This window comes from Ambystoma mexicanum, chromosome 7p (assembly GCF_040938575.1).
Source record: "Ambystoma mexicanum isolate Mex_15411 chromosome 7p, UKY_AmexF1_1, whole genome shotgun sequence".
Lineage (NCBI taxonomy): Eukaryota > Metazoa > Chordata > Amphibia > Caudata > Ambystomatidae > Ambystoma > Ambystoma mexicanum.
In genome coordinates this window covers 116,359,608-116,378,806 of record NC_090939.1, presented here as the reverse complement: position 1 = coordinate 116,378,806, position 19,199 = coordinate 116,359,608, and positions in this window count along the sequence as shown.

Below are 19,199 nucleotides of genomic sequence, written 5' to 3'. Positions count from 1 at the left end.
TGCGTGTGCGGGTCCTCCTCTCCTCCAACCGGAGTCAGACAATGCAGACTGGAGGAGGCCCAAGTTCCCCAGTGAGACTTGAGCCATGGGAGGAGACACGTGCGGCATTGATCGGGACGGAATCGATTGAGGGCGTCGGCGAGATGGAGTGTGGGGCGACGTCGTCTGCCGAAGGAGGTGAGTGTCCAAAGTCAACACTGCCAATGGCAATTGCATGATGTATACTCCCCCAAGGGCCATCAAAGGCACCTTGTCATGTTGCCTTCCCCCCCATCCAACTAATGCAGAGCCAACTGCCACGCAATCAAGGGCCAAGTGCAAGTTCATAACGCACATCAACCATAGTGCACTAACTTGCACATCCCATCATGCGCACTGTGCAGCAGGTTCGGCAGTGTGCCAGCCAGACAGCAGATTACCAGGCTAGGATGAGTCACTCCGAAACCTGCGTACATATCATACGCATGCACATGTACCACTGCTGTTGCTACACCCAAAAGGCCACAAACCCCAAATGAGTGAAATGTGAATGCAGCCATGTATGCTAATAGGACATCATACAATCACTCATGTTGGCCCTCTCTTCTACCCCCACAGTCACTGGTCATGATAGCGGTGAGCCACAGACAAGCCGTCCAACCACCTCCATGGGCAGTGGCAGGGTCCGACGCATTCCAACACCGAAAAAAACACCCACCCCGGCTCCTGAAAGGTCAGTGGAGGCTGCACCACCCCAATCCCTCCCAGCATCTGCGCCTGCCACAATGGCCACCCCAACATCAGCAGAGTCCAGTATTGCTGGGGAGGTTGCAGCTACGGGCCCCGAAGAGAATGTGGACAGCCCTTCATCCATCTGTGGGGTGTCCGAGGAGGAGTTTTACCCCACAGTCCACACCCCGGAGCCCAGCAATGTCCCCCTGGCATCATGCAGTAACTCTGGGGATCCTGAAACACCTGGCCGTAGTGCTCCAACAGACACACAGAGATACGATGATCGTGGCCCAAGTTCACCAGTCCAGTCCATGCAAGAGCACGTAGGGCCAAGTCACTCCAGTGATGAACACCCATCATCTGATGCATGTCGTGCAACTCAGCTGACTGACCTCATCACTGTGTTCATGGAGGACAACCGCCAGGCCAGGGTGGAATGGCTAAATGAACTCCGGGAAATGTGTCAGGCAGTCACTGAGAGCACTAACAGGTTGTGTGACGTCCTAGGACGCATAGCTGATGCCCTTGAAGCTGCACATTCCAATCCGTAGCATCAGCAGGAGGACACGGCCACATCCAGTCGTGATACACCGGCAACTCCTCCGCGACGCACTCTGCGTTCCATGCGGCACCGGGACATGCCTCCCCGGGCCCCGCGAGCATGCATTAATCGTCATTGCTGCCACATTTGGCCTTAATGCACTACATTGGAGTACTGTTGTGGAGTTGGGGGGGAGGGGGATGAGGGTTTGTTGTTGAGTTGGGGGGGAGGGGGTGAGGGTTTGTTGTGGAGTTGGGGGGGAGGTGGGAAGGGGGTGAGGGTTTGTTGTGGAGTTGGGGGGAGGTGGTTGGGCGGGTGGAGGGATTGTTTACACTCATCCATTCAAAATTTAAATACACCTTTGGAGTTGCAAAGTTTAACCTGTGTGGCCATTCATCATTCAGCATGTGTATCATGACGTCTGACAGTGCATGGTCTGCAAGTATACACACACCCAGGGCCCTGTGAGCCCATATAATGCCGGCCTCTGCTGTCTGTGTTTTGGTTATTATGTTCAAACGTTGTAAGCCACACGACATGTCCCTCCCATGCACCGCCTCCATGATGCTGCCTTGCCCCTTCCTCCTCCTCCTTCACTCAATCTTCATCTGGTACTAGCAGTCCCATGTCAGGGGACAGAGTCACATTCCAAGGGATGCACAATTTTTTTATCTGTACACATGACATGGGGGTCTTGGACAGCACATTGCGGTAGTAGGGTCCCCCACCAGTCCAGCTTCGGCACTCATATGTGCCTAATGCAAGCCAGGTGGCTGCTTCATCTCCACGCATGCACGGGTATGGCCATTATAATAGGGCTCCCTGGGCCTGGTCTGTGGGTTTCTGACAGGGGTCCGGTACCATGGTGTCAAGGGGCAGCCGCCAACACCTGCATGTGTAGCCAATTTAGGTAAGTGTATGGACTGTCAAGTAGGGGAACTGTTCTTGCTTGCCTTGCTTTCCGTCTGCACATTGGGGGAATGGTATTGCTTGCGGTTGTGATCCGCCACATGCATGCCATGCAGGTCAACCTAATCCACGTGGGTGCTGTCAGGGGCACCCATGTCATTTGCCATGCCTGCCAATGCATGGGGGCCAACTTTTGTGTCGTATATCTCCTGGGTAGTCCTTGTTAGGGATTTGTAGCCCCTTGTGTGCCTGAGGAGGTGCTCCAGCACTTCGTTCTGCGTCCGTGTACTGGACGGTTGTGACATGCCATGCATGGGTCCAACTGTGTGCTGATAGGTGCCTGTGGCATGGGTGTGGGGCACAGGCACCACCTTCAATTGTGCCGGGAGAGTGGTGTGTATTTGTATGCTGCTCACTTATCTAGTAATTTAGCCACCAAATTATGGTGGTGAGGCTGTCACATTCTAGCGGGTAGGGTGTGTGTGTCTGCTCAGGGGTTTCCTTGAGGTACAGGACCTGCTGCGTGGGAATGGGGGTTACTGGGGTGGTGGCGGAGGCTGCACTGGTGCTGCATGCTGGGCCTGTCTCCCCCTCCTTCTCCCCCTGTGTCTCCTCAGTTGGGAGGCCTGGTGTTTTTGGTGTAGTTCTAGTGGTTGTGACCTTACTGGCAGGGCCTCCTGCCTCATGTGCTGCTACCACTGTTGGTCTTTTCTTGGTGTGGGAGGGGGTGTGGTGTGTGGGTGTGGTCCTTTTGTGCTGTGGCACACTCCATTGCCGCCACCTGTGCTGATTGTGCGCACCTGTGGCTCTGTGGACCACTGGTCAGGGTTCTTTACTCCTTCTCTGAGATGCCTGTGTGTACTCCATGCCGGTAAGTGACTTTACGGCCTTAATGAGGCTGTTATTTACGTGTGCTCCATACTTGTGATCAGCTCCGGTTTACGCCATGCCGCTAATTTCGGCATGGTTGGGCGCGCGCGCGACCCAAGACCGGTATTTACAGCATCGTAGATTACGGTGCCGTAAATAGCGGTCTGACCGGTCGGAATGGCCTGTAGCGGTAAGCGATGCCGGTAATCCTTTACCGGCATCGTTTTTCCCTTTACTCCAACCTCGGAATGACCCCCATTGTATTTTGATATTTCGATCCACTAGGTCTCAGCAAACAATTTTCTGCACCTTGTGACACAAACATGAATGCCCTTAGTTATTGTCTATTCCGAACAATGCTTAGCACGCCCAGGACCCGACAGCTGGTAGAAAAACAGCAGATGGAACAATGTCAAAAGGCTGTGTAATTATCTATTTGTTAAATATAATCGTTATTTGGATTTCTGAATAAACATTATCAACATTCCAAACCATGACAATATTGAAAATACAACTATTTTGTTACACATAAAAACATTGAAATGTAGACTCTTCTTTCCATCATTCTTCAGCAAATTAAGCAGATCGTTTATCAACTAGACTCCCATGTCTCCCGAATGCAGCTGTGACAAATTTATATATCCACCAGATCATTCTATTTTCAATAGGATGGGCATAGCATCAGCCCAATTCCTAACTTTATTCACTATAACATTTGGCCCGGTCCACTCCTTTCCCAGGCCTTTACACCAATCACACGTTAAGAGGAAGTGAGGCAAGTCATCGGGACTCCCAACAGAGGTTTACATCCAGGGTTGGTATCCAGCTATTTCATGAGGGTCTGTAAAGATAGTATATTGAGCCGCATATACATGATATTTCTTCTGCGATCAGGAGACCAGATGCCTTACAGGTGTAGATATCGAGGAATGGATCTCAAAGACAGAGTTAAGGATAAAGCCGGCCCTGTCAAATTCCCATTAATGAGCCCAAACTTTGCTTGATCTAAAGCAAAATTGGGTATACTTCACCAGACAGATGCTGAAGAGCTAATTGGCTCATCCCAAGATGATTCCATAATTACCCTTGGAGGGGTAGCCAAATAAACCTTCAAACTCATTGGGCCTCATTATGAGTCCGGAGGTAGCCATGCCGGTTAAACCGGCAGGCTGCTGCCAGACTCGTGGGGATTTACCAGCTCCAGACTTGCCGGAATTACTGGAGAATTACAGCCGTAATGCGGTAATCCGGTAATTCCGGAGCCGGCATTCTGTAAATCCCCAATCCCGTGGAGACCCACGGGAATTGGAAACGCCGGCACCATGTGGTTAAAGGTGCCGGTGTTTCGTGTCTGTCTGCGGCTGGTGTGGTTACGCCAACCAGGTCAGATCTGGCGGTTGTAACACCACACGGCCACAGAACTTGTTGTTAGATGGTCCGGAAAACGGTGCCGGTATGGTTTTACCGGCACCGTTAAATCTGGACCGGCTAACTCATAATGAAGCCCATTATTGAATTCTTGATCCCTACCATCAGATTTGTTATACATGTAACATATTTCAAAAGGATGAGCTTAGAAAGGTTAATTCCCATAGTGTTCAGTTTATTGGGTAACATAGACCAAACTGGTTATATGTGGCTACCTGCCCTTGATGTGCCTTTAATTATGTATGGTGCTTCGGATCACTTGGGCCCATAAGTATGGGCCCCGGGGCATTACCTGACTCGGTAATGCCCCTGCAGCTTGGGGCCTATTGCTTAAGAATAGGAAGAAGGCTTTATCCTGTCTCTCCCAGAAGCCGACCAAAAGATATCTGGTCACCATTCAGAGCTTTTCTTGCCAAATTTGAGCTTGTGTACCCAAATGATTCTTAAGATCTGTGTTGTATTCTAAATTAATCCCAAACCCTCTATACTATAATGTAACATTTACATGTATTGTAGTCACCTTAATTATATTGTGCTCTATGCTCTGACCGTTTTATAAATAAAGTTTCAACAAAAAAAAAATGTGTGGACACTTTGTGGAGCACCTGTGACTGGTGGCAGCAGTGGTGCCCACCTGCAGTGTCACAGGAGTGCTAGAAAATATTTGTGCCCTGGCACTTATTTTTTTACAAATTAAGCAAAGTTAGTGACCTGTTGTCTTTGAATCGCAGCAGTGTTATGAGCGCGAAAACTGATAATCTTGAACTTTTATACGCTCTCTCGTGCGGGTGCACGGATCACACTGCCCACAGCCCACATTAGTACCCCAGGTCATTTGGAATAAGCAATGTGAAAAGTTTTCAATATCCCCCAACATGAAACCTTGGAAATGATTACTGTTTAACAATACGTGCGTTCATGTGTGTTTGACATTTCTGTCTCGGCAATTTCGATTGTGCAAAGAGTGGATGGAGATAGCTCAGTGAGTTAAGTGCTTGCTGCTGCTCAGTGCGTTCATCCTACAGACTTCTGCAGGTTTGAATGCTAGCAGTGCTGACTCCAGCTTTCATCAATCCTGTGTTGACATCTTGAGGACCGCTACATTGGAAAACGGTACAGTTTTACTAAATGTCAAGATCATGTTAGTAAGCATTGTGTTGGGAAAAGAAGAGTATACAATATGCTTGTTAGACCCAATGCATTTCCTTGGAAATGAATTTAATATTTTCAGGTTAATAGAGCATATTCTTTAGTTCTTTGCAAATTATCTTTATTAAATACAGACAATTAGGTGTGCCATGGACAAACGCAGGGTAGGAATCACTATGGTGGGAGTGCTTCCTGGCTAAACTGCAGATTGTGAAACCAGTACATTTAGGCAGCAATCCATGTTTCTCCCATTGACCAAATTGTTTGATCCTGGGCAAGTCACATTAAAGCAAGTTAGATCACCTAAAAGTTACTCATTACGAGTTGCACTATTAAAAGCCACTAACAAGCTGGATACTTTACTCCAGAAATGAACCGAAGACCGGCCGAAATCTGCTTACCTCAAAGGCCAACCCATTACCAGCCATACCTCCACACGCTGGACTGCTTTTGACATTCTTGCCTATGGAACCATTTTATCTTAAATCTGCCACTGCTGGCCGGGTATGACGGCCCAAGGGCCCAAGCTGCGCCTAAGTAAATAAGACGACAGTTGATGCATGATGGCAGGGATTGGGAATGCTAGCCTGTGCCTCTGCTATGACTTGGGATGACTTGGGAGGATAGCTAAGGGGCAACACGGTCGCCTTATGAAACAAGACGAAGCAGAGCAACACAGGTTCGATCCCCGGTCCGTGCTTAGAAAACTCTGGTTGTTAAGCATGTTATAAATAACCAATTACTCTAACTGGCCTATCTGGCACAGGATGGTGGTACCTGTGTCAGTAAGACTGCATTAGTACTTGGACATACTAGTCAGTATGCTGCATGTGATGTGTGCCCTGAGGTCTTTGGGTTAGTGGTGTAATACAAGAAGATAGATAGATAGATAGATAGATAGATAGATAGATAGATAGATAGATAGACTACAGCTGACATATGAGCCTCCACATCGCATAAGATGTCACTGCCAAGGTTTATGAGGCACTCATATAATATGGTACCATCTGCGCATGTGACGATCTACGGAAATATGAGGGAAAGTCCCCTTGTCAGTGATGGTACCGCTTTTCATATCATTTATATTTGAATGTTATTAATTTAAAAAGTGCTTCCTCCAAAGCGCAGCACATAGAAAGTTCCACAAGCGCTGCAAAGTACAAGTAGAATAAGATGGAAAACCATGGAAAAAGAGCAGAAAGGCAAGACTAAGAGTTAGAATTGAGGAAAACAGTTTTGAGGCGGGATAGTTAGGATCCTATATGGAGGAGTAGGGAGTTCCAAAACTTGGGTGATAGCAGGGAGAAAGAACGGAAGTGGGAGGGTACACAAGGGTGTTTCAGGCTAGAGAGTAAGAACTGATAAGCGGTTCCGGAGAGGGCAAGGAGGGACATAGAAAAAGAACTGAGAAGATAGTTTTGGAGGAGCGGGACCATGGTTGTGTTTTTAAACCATAGTAAAGAAGTGGAACAGTATGCAATTATCAGAGGTTAACCAGGATAAAGAATGAAGAGCAGACGAGACTGCGGCCCAGGAGGAGAGCAGGCAGAAGTGTGAATTGTGCAATTAAAGATAGAGGCCCTGATTCATGGAATTATGTGCGCGGTAAATCGGGACATTGCGCGCCAAACCTTGCGCGCATCTCAGTTTGTCAATTCATGGAATCGTCTGCGTAGGACTTTTTCGTACTGTGCTGGGACTTGCGTCTCTGTGACTGGCCGAGTACCTTGCGCGAGAGACCTCGCAGAGCGGGGGAGTGGCCTGGGCATAGACCGGAGTTGGGGGCGGAACATGCAAAATGGGGAAGAACAGGGAAAAATGCAGGCATTATGAGGGATGGCCCACAGGCAGCATGCTCACAAATGCGTATAACCGAGCATTTTCATGGATCGGTCCGTGCAACCTCTTGTCAAGGAAATGGCCTGAGAATGCACTCGAACTATCTGCCACCCGAAGCCAGGCGTACAGAAATGTGCGCATAGGAATTTCTGAAGCAGAGGTAAGATCGGGCATCAGATTTAGTGGCACGTGCATGCAGTCGGGGTGCTGATCGCACTTGGGGGTGCTTGTAAGCATTGTAGCGGGGTGCAGGAACCTTGTACAGATGGGGGTTTGCACGCATGTGTACCGGAAATGATGATTTTTACGGTTCGTGGTACGCATGTTCATAGGGGGATGGGAATAGTTAGGGTGGACCCCATGCACTCCCGCATTGGTGCTGGCCTGGTTGGGGGGGTACGCAGGCTGTTATTTTGGGGTGCATTGCTATGTGCGCGAGGAGTGTGCAAAGGTCTGTTTCCATGCCTGGAATTGCTCTGCGCGTGGGTATGTCGTGGGTGTTCCAGCGGCTCCTTGCCATTGGGGTTACTTTGCATGTACAATTCCATGTATACGAGTGGCACACAGATTTTCTTATGGGCACAGGGTCGTGCAGTGTCGGTGCGCAGTCTTTGAGTGATGAATGCATGCTTTTCCATGAATCGGGCCCAGACAGTAAGATGGAAGACCAATGAGGAGAGTGGACCAATAATCAAGCCGGAAGAAGATGAGGGTGGTCACAAGAAGTTTAGTATTTTATCTTAATTGTTTTTTTTATAACACACCTAATACCATACCTGAGTTTGGTTTCTAAGCACGGATCTGGGATTTGAACCTCTCTTGCTCTGTGTGATCTTGCTTCCAAGACCAGCGCATTGCCCCTGTGCTAGCCTCCGTTCACAGCAATTAATAGTGTTGAAGGACAGAAAGGGCTGAGTTTTATGGATATTGAAGAGCTAGAAACGGCAAGACTTACGAATAATAGCGATATGGGTCTGCATCCATGATATATTGAGGCAGTCCGCTAGTTGCTGATGTTAAGAATATTCTCTCTTTTTAATTCGGACACAAAGTACAGACTATGAGGGGTATGGATTCTTGGGTCAGGACTTGTAAGAAACCAAAGGGTGTCTCACCTCCTAGTCCCCGGTATCTCTCTCTCAGGTGGCCAGGGCACGGCCATCTCTTTTGGATCCAGACTCTGGTGGTGGACCAGTGCGGGAGGATCACCTGGGTGAGGGGTGTTCAGGGAGTCGAGGGAGGCAGCCGATGGCGAGACGCGGTATTCCTCCGTTTTCTGTACCCATGATCCCTCCCATTTGATAGGATTCTCTGAAGTCCCAACCCCCCCCCTTTTCCACACAAACACTAGGACGAGGAAGAGGGCGACTGAGAGTAATAATGCTAACTCTTACACATAACATTGGCCATGGCCGGCTAATTGGGTCAGGCAAAGTCACGCACTTGACTCTAAGTGCATACATCTGATACCAATTAGCTCTCCTCACACTGATAAAAGGCGGAACACAGATAGACACTCAGAGCAAGGTAGAACACAAGCAAGAGCAGAACCTCTGGGGCAAAAGGAGAACCTACTGGACCAGAGCAACGGACCGAGGGACGAGAGCCACAAGTGGAGAACCCCAGGAGTTCCCTGCAGGAGGTTGTTGCCTCCAAAAGGCTGCAAAAGACATGCGGGTAAGGCCGAATCCCAAACAAGAAGGCTGCATTGTGTTTCAAGGACGCCAGCCCCCCCTTCCGGGTGAACGACAGAGTTGGGGAGGCGAGGCTAAGCCTGTGTTACTGACCTTGACTCGCAAACATTAAAGACATGAAAGAAATGCACAAAGCCGGTGAGTTAGCAAGTAGACGTGAGAGACCAGTGTGTGCTAAAGAAAGATTGAAGTGGCAACATTATATCGCACAGTTGAAGGCTGCACGCCTGTGGATGAGACGCGAAGAATGGCAGACCTTCAAATGAGCCTTCAAGTAATGATAGTTGTAGATTCAGCGATACTGAATAACGGAGTGGTTCGGCGAAAGGAAGTAGCCCACTCGAAAGTCTCAGTGAAAGGTGAAAAGTGTGTACAGTCAACTACCGAGACAGGAAGCACTGGGGCAAATAAGATAGGAGTATGAATTGAATGCTGGAAAGTTGAAGTGGTGCAGCAGAGGTCTGTAGAAAAAAATGCATCAGGAAACAGTCCGAGCCCAACTAGGGGAAACTGAAAGGCAGAGGTCGAAGTGGGCGGAAGCGGTCGGGAGCGGCGCTCCTATACTTTTTATTTTTCAGTTTCACTGTTCCTATACTTTTATTTTCAAAAGAAACCGTTCCGGAACGGTTTAGTTTTAAAATGAAAGTGTAGGAAGAAGTTGAAGCTTACACTGCACTGCACATTCCCATAAATAGCTGGTGTGTTTGTTTGGGGGTTTGGACTGCGTGTGGGAGGGGCGCAGCAATGGGGTTTGTGGGGAGTGGGGCAGACCGGCATGGTACATAGCTCCACTACTTCTTTTCGTACACTTCGACCACTGCTGAAAGGATAATATGTTAGGGGAAGGGAACCCCAAAAGAAAGTGAATTAAGATTGGGGAACGGAACCCCTCCAAGTGTTGTGTTTTGCTGTGAAGGGTCTGAGTCCGACAAAGGGGGACCAACGTGAACATTCTGGTGAACTGTACTTTTGCTTTAAGAGGTCTGAGCCCAACAGAGGGGGACCGACGTGACCAATATTGTGATCTGTGTTTTCAAAATTGGAAAATATAACTTTAACGTGGAAGGCAAGGCGGCTCTCGATCCACGTCTTGAGCTGCACATGTATTAAGATCCTGAGCCAGAGTGTGTCATCTTGCATACAGGGACCACTTTACTCCGTGCTGTCCAACGTGGGGAGGAGAGCTTACTCAGCCACATTTATTCTTTATATTTGAACACTGTATTTCCTTTGCATACGTATTCTCCTTTTCACACTTATTGTGATATAAGGCAGGCACTAGGTTTTTGTTAGTATAGGTCATTTTGATTTGACAGGCTCAACTAGGACTTTTTTATTTATTATTTGATGGTAGAGACTACTCACATCTTAGCTATAGGGCAAAGTAGGAGTTTCTCCAACCCTATTGAAACTTCAATAAAGGTTTTACAAATTGTATCCTTTGTGTCAGTGTCATACTTGTGATACCATGCCTCACTTACAGACTGCATTTAGAAATTTAAGAATATCCCTGGTAAATAGCACTCTTGATTTGAACTCCATGTGGAGGGTGCTGTGAAACTAAGTTGAACATTTCTGGTGCACGTCCAAGCCCGTAGAGTTTATTGTGGCTTGGTGCAAGAATGAGATCAGGAGAGAGAGGACAATGAAAAAGTGAGGAGAGAAAAGAGGAACAAGTGGTGGCACAGTGTTGTTAGTCCCCATTTTTGGAGTCCATGCGACTCCATGGGGAATTTTACAGAATTACTGCGATTGGCTCCAGTATTTCTGATGATTTATTTACGGAAAGGTGGATGATTTACAGCTATTTGCTATAGATACACCCTCCACTTTACACCCCAAGCTCATAGTGCGGTGGTGCAGTAATTTGGCATAAAGTGACAGCAACAGAATTACGCCCACTCATTACCGCACAACCATTTTAGTAATGAGGCCCAGTGTGTCCTTATGCTGCCACACAGAATAATCAGTGTGCTGTATACACACAGGGGGACATTTTAAATCTAGTTGAGAGGAGTAGCAAGGCGTAAGAATGCGGATTGGGAGATGGGAGTGTAAATTCTCCCCACCTCGTACATCCCACTCTTCCTTTGAAATCAGCCTGCAATTAGCAGCTGATAAAAGCAAGTTGATTCCATAGGAATCCATTGCAAATGCCATCTGCAAAATGTAATTTACAGACAGAATTTGCTTTTTTTTAACATATCTCAGAGTGAAATGGAAGAGTAAAGGTGATTTCACATAGATTTTACAGTCACGTGACTGTTGCCATCTTGGAACTGTGCGACTGCTAGTAAAACGGGACTCATTTTTAGATTAGTCAACAGTATTGCTATGTACAGTAGCCGTTTAGACCTGCATCTCATGGTTGCAGGCAGCTAACATGCAGATGGTTTATTTTATAGGCATGCAGGAGCAACTATAGGGAAATTAAATATTATTATTATCATTATTAGTGTATTTATTGAGGACGGACCTAACTTCGAGAATTAATGGAGCGCTTTGCAGAGGTTTACAACAGAACAGATGCACAGTGGGTGTGGGATACAGAGGGGCACTGAAGAGGGGTACAGCTGTACCAGGTGGTGGTTGAGAAGAGAGGCAGGCGGCATCTAGCGAGTCAGGTGGCGCCCGGGGCGATGTGATGGCCTAGGTGTGGAGGCCATCACTTGCGTTATGCGCTGCAAACATGTGTAACATCACATCAGGAAAACATACCACCAGCTAACATTGAATTTCCTGCTGCTTCTACTTGACGCGATACAGGGGCTTATTCAGAGGGAAGTAGCAGCCTGCGTGCAGATAGACAGCAGGAGCATTGCAAGATTCCCACCTGCGTCCCCCTTATCGTTTCACTCCAGGCCTCTGCATATCCCCGATACCTTCATCCATCTCAAACTGTAATCCCTGCTTCTTGGGATGGAATTATTCAGCAATATGTTATCAATTAAGAATTCAGGAGAACAGGAAACATGCTTCAAGTGTGTGGATCAGGGAAGCGATCTGCCACAGTGTGATTCCCACTGGAAATAATCCTCGACACATGCCTCAGAGTGCCTATTGGTATCCCCGAGGAAGAGATGGCTGGTGCAGATATACAGCTCACAAAAGCACTCTGTGTGCATGTGGAATAATCCTCGAGGCTGCTGGAAGAAGCCATTGGATGTTTTCTGTGCAGTGGGGATTTGGCTTGCTGTGTGAGGGACTCAAGTTGATCTGTGTGGTCTTGTGGTGTGCCCGGGCCCTAGCGACAACAAACTGTGCAGCTAGCAGTAGGATGAAGGGTGAATGAATCGGGTCTCGCCATTAAATGACAGACAGATGGGTATGGATAGATGGGCGGATGGGTTGGATTGTTGTATGTTTGGGAGGGTGGATGGATGAATGAGGTGAGGTGAGGGGCGGATGTGTAGAGTAGATCAATGGACGAATTGACGGAGTGATTGGTAGATGTGTAAGGTAGACCGATGGAGGGATGGAATGAGGGGTGAATGTGTATGGTTGATCAAAGGATGGCTAGACAGAGTAAGGGGTGGGTGTGCCAGAAGCACAGATGGATGAATGGGGGTGGCCGGGTGGATGAATGGAGCAATGGGTGGATGTGGATGGATGGATGGATGGATGGACGGACGGACGGATGGACGGACGGATATGGAGAGGATGGGTATGGGAGATCAACGGATGGATGGAGTTGGAGGAGGATGTGTATGGTAGACTGATGGATGGATGGAGTGAGGGATGAATGTGTCAGAAGTGTAGATGGATGAATGGTCGTGGCTGGGTGGATGAATGGATTGATCGGTGGATGTGTTTGGTGGATGGATGGATGAATGGAGTGGATGTGTTTAGTAGGTCACTGGATGGATGGAGTGGGAGGAGGATGTGTATGGTAGATAAATAGATGGATGGATGCATGGAGTGGATGTGTATGGTAGATCAATGGATGGATGAAGGAGGATGTGTATGGTAGATCAGTGGATGGATGCATGGATGGATGAATAGATGGATGGATGGGCAGATGGCTGGATGGGGGCTGGGTGGATTAATGGAGTGAGGGGTGGATATGAATGATAGATTAATGACAGGATGAATGGAAGGTAGATGGATGTGGACGGATGGGTGTGCATGGTAAATCAATGGATGAATGGGTGGGCGGATGGGTTGATGAATGGAAAGATGGATGGATGGATGTGTGTGGTAGATAAATGGATGAATGGATGGGCAGGTAGGTGGATGGATGGATGGATGGATGGATGGGTTGATTGGTGGCTAGATGGATCTGGTGGATGGATGGATGTGTGTGGTAGATCAATGGATGAATGGATGGGAAGATGGGTTGATGGACGGATGGATGGAGGGTTGGATGAATGTATGGATGAGTGGCACAACAGAGTGAGCAGGTGATGTGGGTGGGTGGATGAGTGAGTGGATGGAATTGAAGCCTTTGTAATGCCTCACTATCAGGTGAACTGTCTGCAGGTGCTTTCTGGCTCAGAAATGGTCCAGGAAGCGGTACAAGAGATGAAAGAAACTTGGTTGTCCTGAGATAAATGTTCAGCTCAGGAGAAACCATCACAAGTTGGTTCCACAGTCTGGGGCTCTGGACTGGAAAGCACCTTCCACTTGTGTACCCGGCATCATACCAGGACTAAAGTTTCTCCAACAGCATTCAGGGGTCAAACTAGCAAAACCAGAATAGATGGTTATTGCGATTACAGGAAAAGCAATATCATCAAAACTCAAATGACAACAAGATACTATGGCAAATGTCCCTCAGAATGTCAATCGTCAGACCAAGTCTTGGCAAATATGCACGGTTAAAGAGCAAAGAAACAGCAATTATGGTAGCAAGACAATCCTCAAACACACTGTATTGTGCGCATCAAACAAACATTGGCAATGCCAACAGTATTGGCTTTTGTCTATGCATGGAATGGGCATTTTTCAGGCACTACTGACCATTAGATGGCAACTGCTGTCAGATGGTGTAACTTGGCATATAATGACAGTGCCCAGAAATTGCCTATCCAATGCCTATACAATATCCTACATTTTTGGTGCTGCCAATTCATATTTTAATTCGGTGCAGAGAGTAATTATGAAGAAACACATATTTCATCTGTAAAATGGTGATAGCACCTTGGCATATTATGTCAGTGCCTGGAAATTGCCTATATAATGCCTATCCAGGAGCCAAAACTGTTGGCTTTGCCATTTATTGTTTTTTACGTGTATTAGTGAACAGAACAGATGCAAGGACACACATATTGCTTATAAATGAAGTGGTTGAAGGCATACTTGTTAAGAATTTTCTTTTATGCCAGAAGGTTGTATATAGCTGCCATTAAGCCATTGCCTTTCAGATGTCTGCTTAGAAATAACACCGGTGTCCCCTTTAAAGCATAGAGCTAGCTCAAAGAGAATCTGGGGCAGTCGGGGAGTGCTTTGGATGGGGAGGACCTGGCAGTGGGTGGGTATGCCCGTAGAGATTAGCAGGGTCAGGGATTGTGAATGGGTGTGTAAAAACCCAAACAACACTCACTCGTAGTCTGTGCGTCCCTCCTCACATCCCATCTCTCTACTATCTTCCCTTTCCCATAGATCACTTTCTTATAATCAGATACGATGTGGGGATCAGCAACGCAGTTCTCAATTGGTGGATTCCCCCTGGGTTTCCAGACCTTCCACATCTGTTTTGAGCACCCATCAGAGCCTTATTGATCCGCCTCCATTGACCATAACTAAAGTCGTAGTCACCCATATCTAAAAGAACAGTCTGAGTCAAATGCTCAGTAGTACACATATGCACGATCATATTTAGCTTGTCTCAGACATCAGCCCAGAATCCCTTGGCCTTCGGGCCACACCATAGCGCGTGGGATAGAGTCCCTCCTTCTCACATCCCCAGCAGCTATTATTGCCTAGAAGACCCACTGTTTGATTCTATCAGGATTCCTAGACAGGCGCCCTCTCAGTTTCTGTTGTATGAGCTGCAAATTGGGATCTAGTTTCGCAGTGAAGTCCTCTCCGGATATGTTCTCCAATTGTTCCATGGATATCTCACAGTCTCAATCAACAGACAATTTGATCGTGCTCAATTCCATTAATGAGTATATTCTTTTTTTTACAGACATACATCTAACAAATGTGAATGTCATCTGGTGGGAGAGGGATCGAATAATGTACACAATCCTGGTCTATCCATCAGTGAGGATCTATCATCTCAAACATCTGCAATAACAATGATCGAAGAGTGGAATATCTCATCAATTCTCGCCCTTCAAGGTGATATGTATCAGGCAGCGTGTCAATATTTATTATTTAATCCTCTTCCATAACACCTCCTATGTTCATCACACCCTTTGCAATTCAACTTCTCCAATACTGCATTTTGGGTCATTGCCCTCTCGTGAAGCCAAATAATTAGACCCTTTTCCTATAGCCATTTAGTTAATGCCCCTTGCGTAGCTACTACCTCGGGTATAGCCTGTCCTGCATTTGTAATTGTTTTAATGAGTATATGCTATCTAGTGTAAATGGGAGTATTGATTGTTGTGTTTTTATGTCACCCCAAGCCGGAGAGGCCTCCGGATTCCGTATTAACCAACATACTAACTTCTTCATTAAAAATGCCCTATGACATTTTTCAGGATCTTGATAGCCAAATCCAGCTTTTTTAACATCACAGGTTGACATGCAGCAAGGGATTCTCAGTGCCTTGTTATTACCCTCAAAGAAAATCTTCAAAGACCTCCTCCATCTTTCTCATCATAGCTTCAGTAGAGGGTAATGGTAAATATTGGATAATGCATAGAACTTTAGGGAGGAGGATCATTTTTATTCCGTTTATGTTGGGCCAGATGTTTAGCTGAAGCCTTTTCCATTTCCAAACATCGTTTCCATAGCCCCTACCAATTTACTCACAGTAGTTTCTACCATTTTCTCCATCCCTCACATTAAATAAACACCCAGGTATTTCACATAGCTTTCAGACCATTAATAGTCCCAAGTCTCAAATACTCCTCTAACAAAGTTCAGTGAAAGTCGCACTCTTTCGGTTTCAGAACAGTTGTTTCTATCTGCTTTGCAGCAGGCCCACCCACATAGCCGGCCCCCGGGTCCTGATTGGCTGGTGCACTTTGTGCAATCCAAGAGGGCCTAACCCTCTGCAGTCCGACGCCCACGCTGCACTTTCTTCCATCCAAGCAGCAGGTAAGGCCAAGACCCCCATTGTGGTTCCAGCAGCCCCCTCTTTAACTTAAAAAATTGAACAATTTTGCCGCGTGCCATCTCTGTGCTTCTCCCCTATGCCCTTTCCTGCTTTGCAGCAGGCCCACCCACATAGCCGGCCCCAGTCCCTGATTGGCTGGTTCAGCGTGTGCAATCCAAGAGGGCCTAACCCTCTGCAGTCCGAGGCCCACACTGCACTTTCTTCCATCCAGGCAGCAGGTACGGGCAAGAACCCCATGTTAGTGCCAGCAGCCCCCTCTTTAACTTTAAAAATGGAACAATTTGGCTGTGTGCCATATCCATGCTTCTCCCCTCTCCCCCATCCTACTTTGCAGAAGGCCCACCCACATAGTCGGCCCCAGGCCCTGATTAGCTGGTTCAACATGTGCAACCCAAGAGGGCCTAACCCTCTGCAGTCCAAGGCCCACACTGCACTGTCTTCCATCCAGGCAGCAGGTAAGGCCCCCATTGCACAATTTCGCCTTGTGCAATCTCTGTTCTTCTCCCCTCTCCCCATTCCTGCTTTGCAGCTGACCCACCCACATAGCCGGCCCGGGCCCTGATTGGCTAGTTCACTGAGTATAGTCAGCATCGGTTAGTCCATGCTTCCGCACCACTACCACACCCCCACCAATCCCCAGCATCAGCATTGGCCAATGGTACGCACAAATACCTTAGTGCTAGGGCAGCCCTCTGCCCGGCAGCCCCTCTGGCTAAGGTCCCCAAGGCAGAGGGTGGCTCCAACAGAGGCGGCTCCAGATAGTGTCTGCAGGTGTCCATCAACCAGCATCAACCATCAAGTAAGTGTGGCATGGGTGGGGAGTAGAGCACTTAGAAGGAACTATGAATGTCGCCTGCGTGACTTCTAGATAGAAATGTGAATGGTAATATGTGCCACATTTAGATGGAATTGTGAATATTAGCATATGTCACAACTAGATAACTACACCTAGATATAAATTGTGAATGGTAGCATGTCCCACTCTTAGATGGAATTGTGAATATTAGCATATGTCACACCTAGATAACCATACCTAGATAGAATTGTGAATGGTAGCATGTCCCACTCTTAGATGGAATTGTGAATATTAGCATATGTCACACCTAGATAACCATACATAGATAGAATTGTGAATGGTAGCATGTCCCACTCTTAGATGGAATTATCAATGTTAGCATATGTCACACCTAGGTAACCACACCTAGATAGAATTGTGAATGGCAGCATGTGCCACACTTAAAATTGTGAATGGTAGCGCCTGTCCCACTCTTAGATGGAATTGTGCATATTAGCATATGTCACACCTAGATAACCACACCTAGATAGAATTGTGAATGGTAGTATGTTCCACTCTTAGATGGAACTGTGAATGTTAGCATATGTCTATGCCCTGTATATAATTTGCTCTGCATGTAATCTGCAGCCTGTAACTTAAGCCACGCATATCCTGTACTGCTGCGCCCGGCTACCTTTGGGTTTGGTACGCATTATAAGTGAATTAAACAAACAAACAAACAAACAAGCAAACAAACAAACAACGGGCCTGTCATTAACAGGCCCGTTGTTAGCATGCCCCCCATTCCCATTGAGCCCTATGGGGGCTCAAATGGGAATAGGGATGGACCGGGTCCGCGGGTTCCCTGAATGGGGTAATACCGGGCCCTCCAAGGTCAGAATGGCCTGATATTTCCCCATTCAGGGAACCCGGACCAGAGTTTGTACTTCTATAGTGCATTCTGCAGCCATTACCTATATATATGTGTCAATAGGTTCCTGTATCAACAACAACACTCCCAATATGTTTTATTTAGGTAACTACATTCTTTCATACATTAATTAGTTCATGAGAGGTCTCTCGATCACCCCATGTAGGTTGTTACCAACATTGTAAACAAAACCCCTTGTAGGGACTTTTCATCATAATTAATTTCATATGTGATGTCATCAGTGATGTCATCAATGGCATGTGTGATGTCATCTTTGATGTCCTTTGTGTTACTCTTAGCAGTGCATGGTGGTGGCGCAAGTTATGGTGGCTTAGCCTATCATAACAGATGGATTTCCAGGGGTTTTCAGTTTTACTTGTAACCATAATGAGTTTATGGGCCTCATTACACGGTAGGTGGTAAACCATGGCGCTATTAGCGCCATGGTTCATGCCGGTAATTTACCGGTACCGCCTTGGTGGAAAGGGGAATTACCGCCCCATTCCAAGGTTGGCGGGGCGGTAATTCCCCCTTCCACCATTGCCCTTCCCCATTCCCATTTTTGCCCCATAGGTCATAATGGGAATGGGGTAGGCGCTAAATACGGTACCGCAAATTGCGGTACCGTAATTAGCTCCCTGGGTCCCTTTGCGGGTTGGTTTTTAACGCCTGCAAAAAGCAGACGTTAAATTCCCCAACCCGCAAAGGGACCTCGTAGTAAGGCGGTAAGGATTTACCGGTACCGGTAAAATACCGGTACCGGTAAACCCTTACCGCCTACCGTGTAATGAAGCCCTATGTCCCTTTGGAACGTGCATATGTAATAGATGGGATTACAACAGAACCTAATAACCGGACAAACTCAAGAAGATGGCAAGTTACTGTGTTATTAACAATTATCTAAAACAGGGAGGTTACAACGAACATCAATGGATGTACGCTCAGTCCATCAATGATCTCCACAAAAAATACTCTTCATATACTCGATAATGTGTCAGAGTAACGTCATACTATGTGGCAATAGTAAAAAACCTATCAAGGGTCAGGATTAGTTAAGGGAAACATCTAGATATACACTTATATAGGAGCTAGGATTGTTATTGGCTGTCCGTTATAAGGTG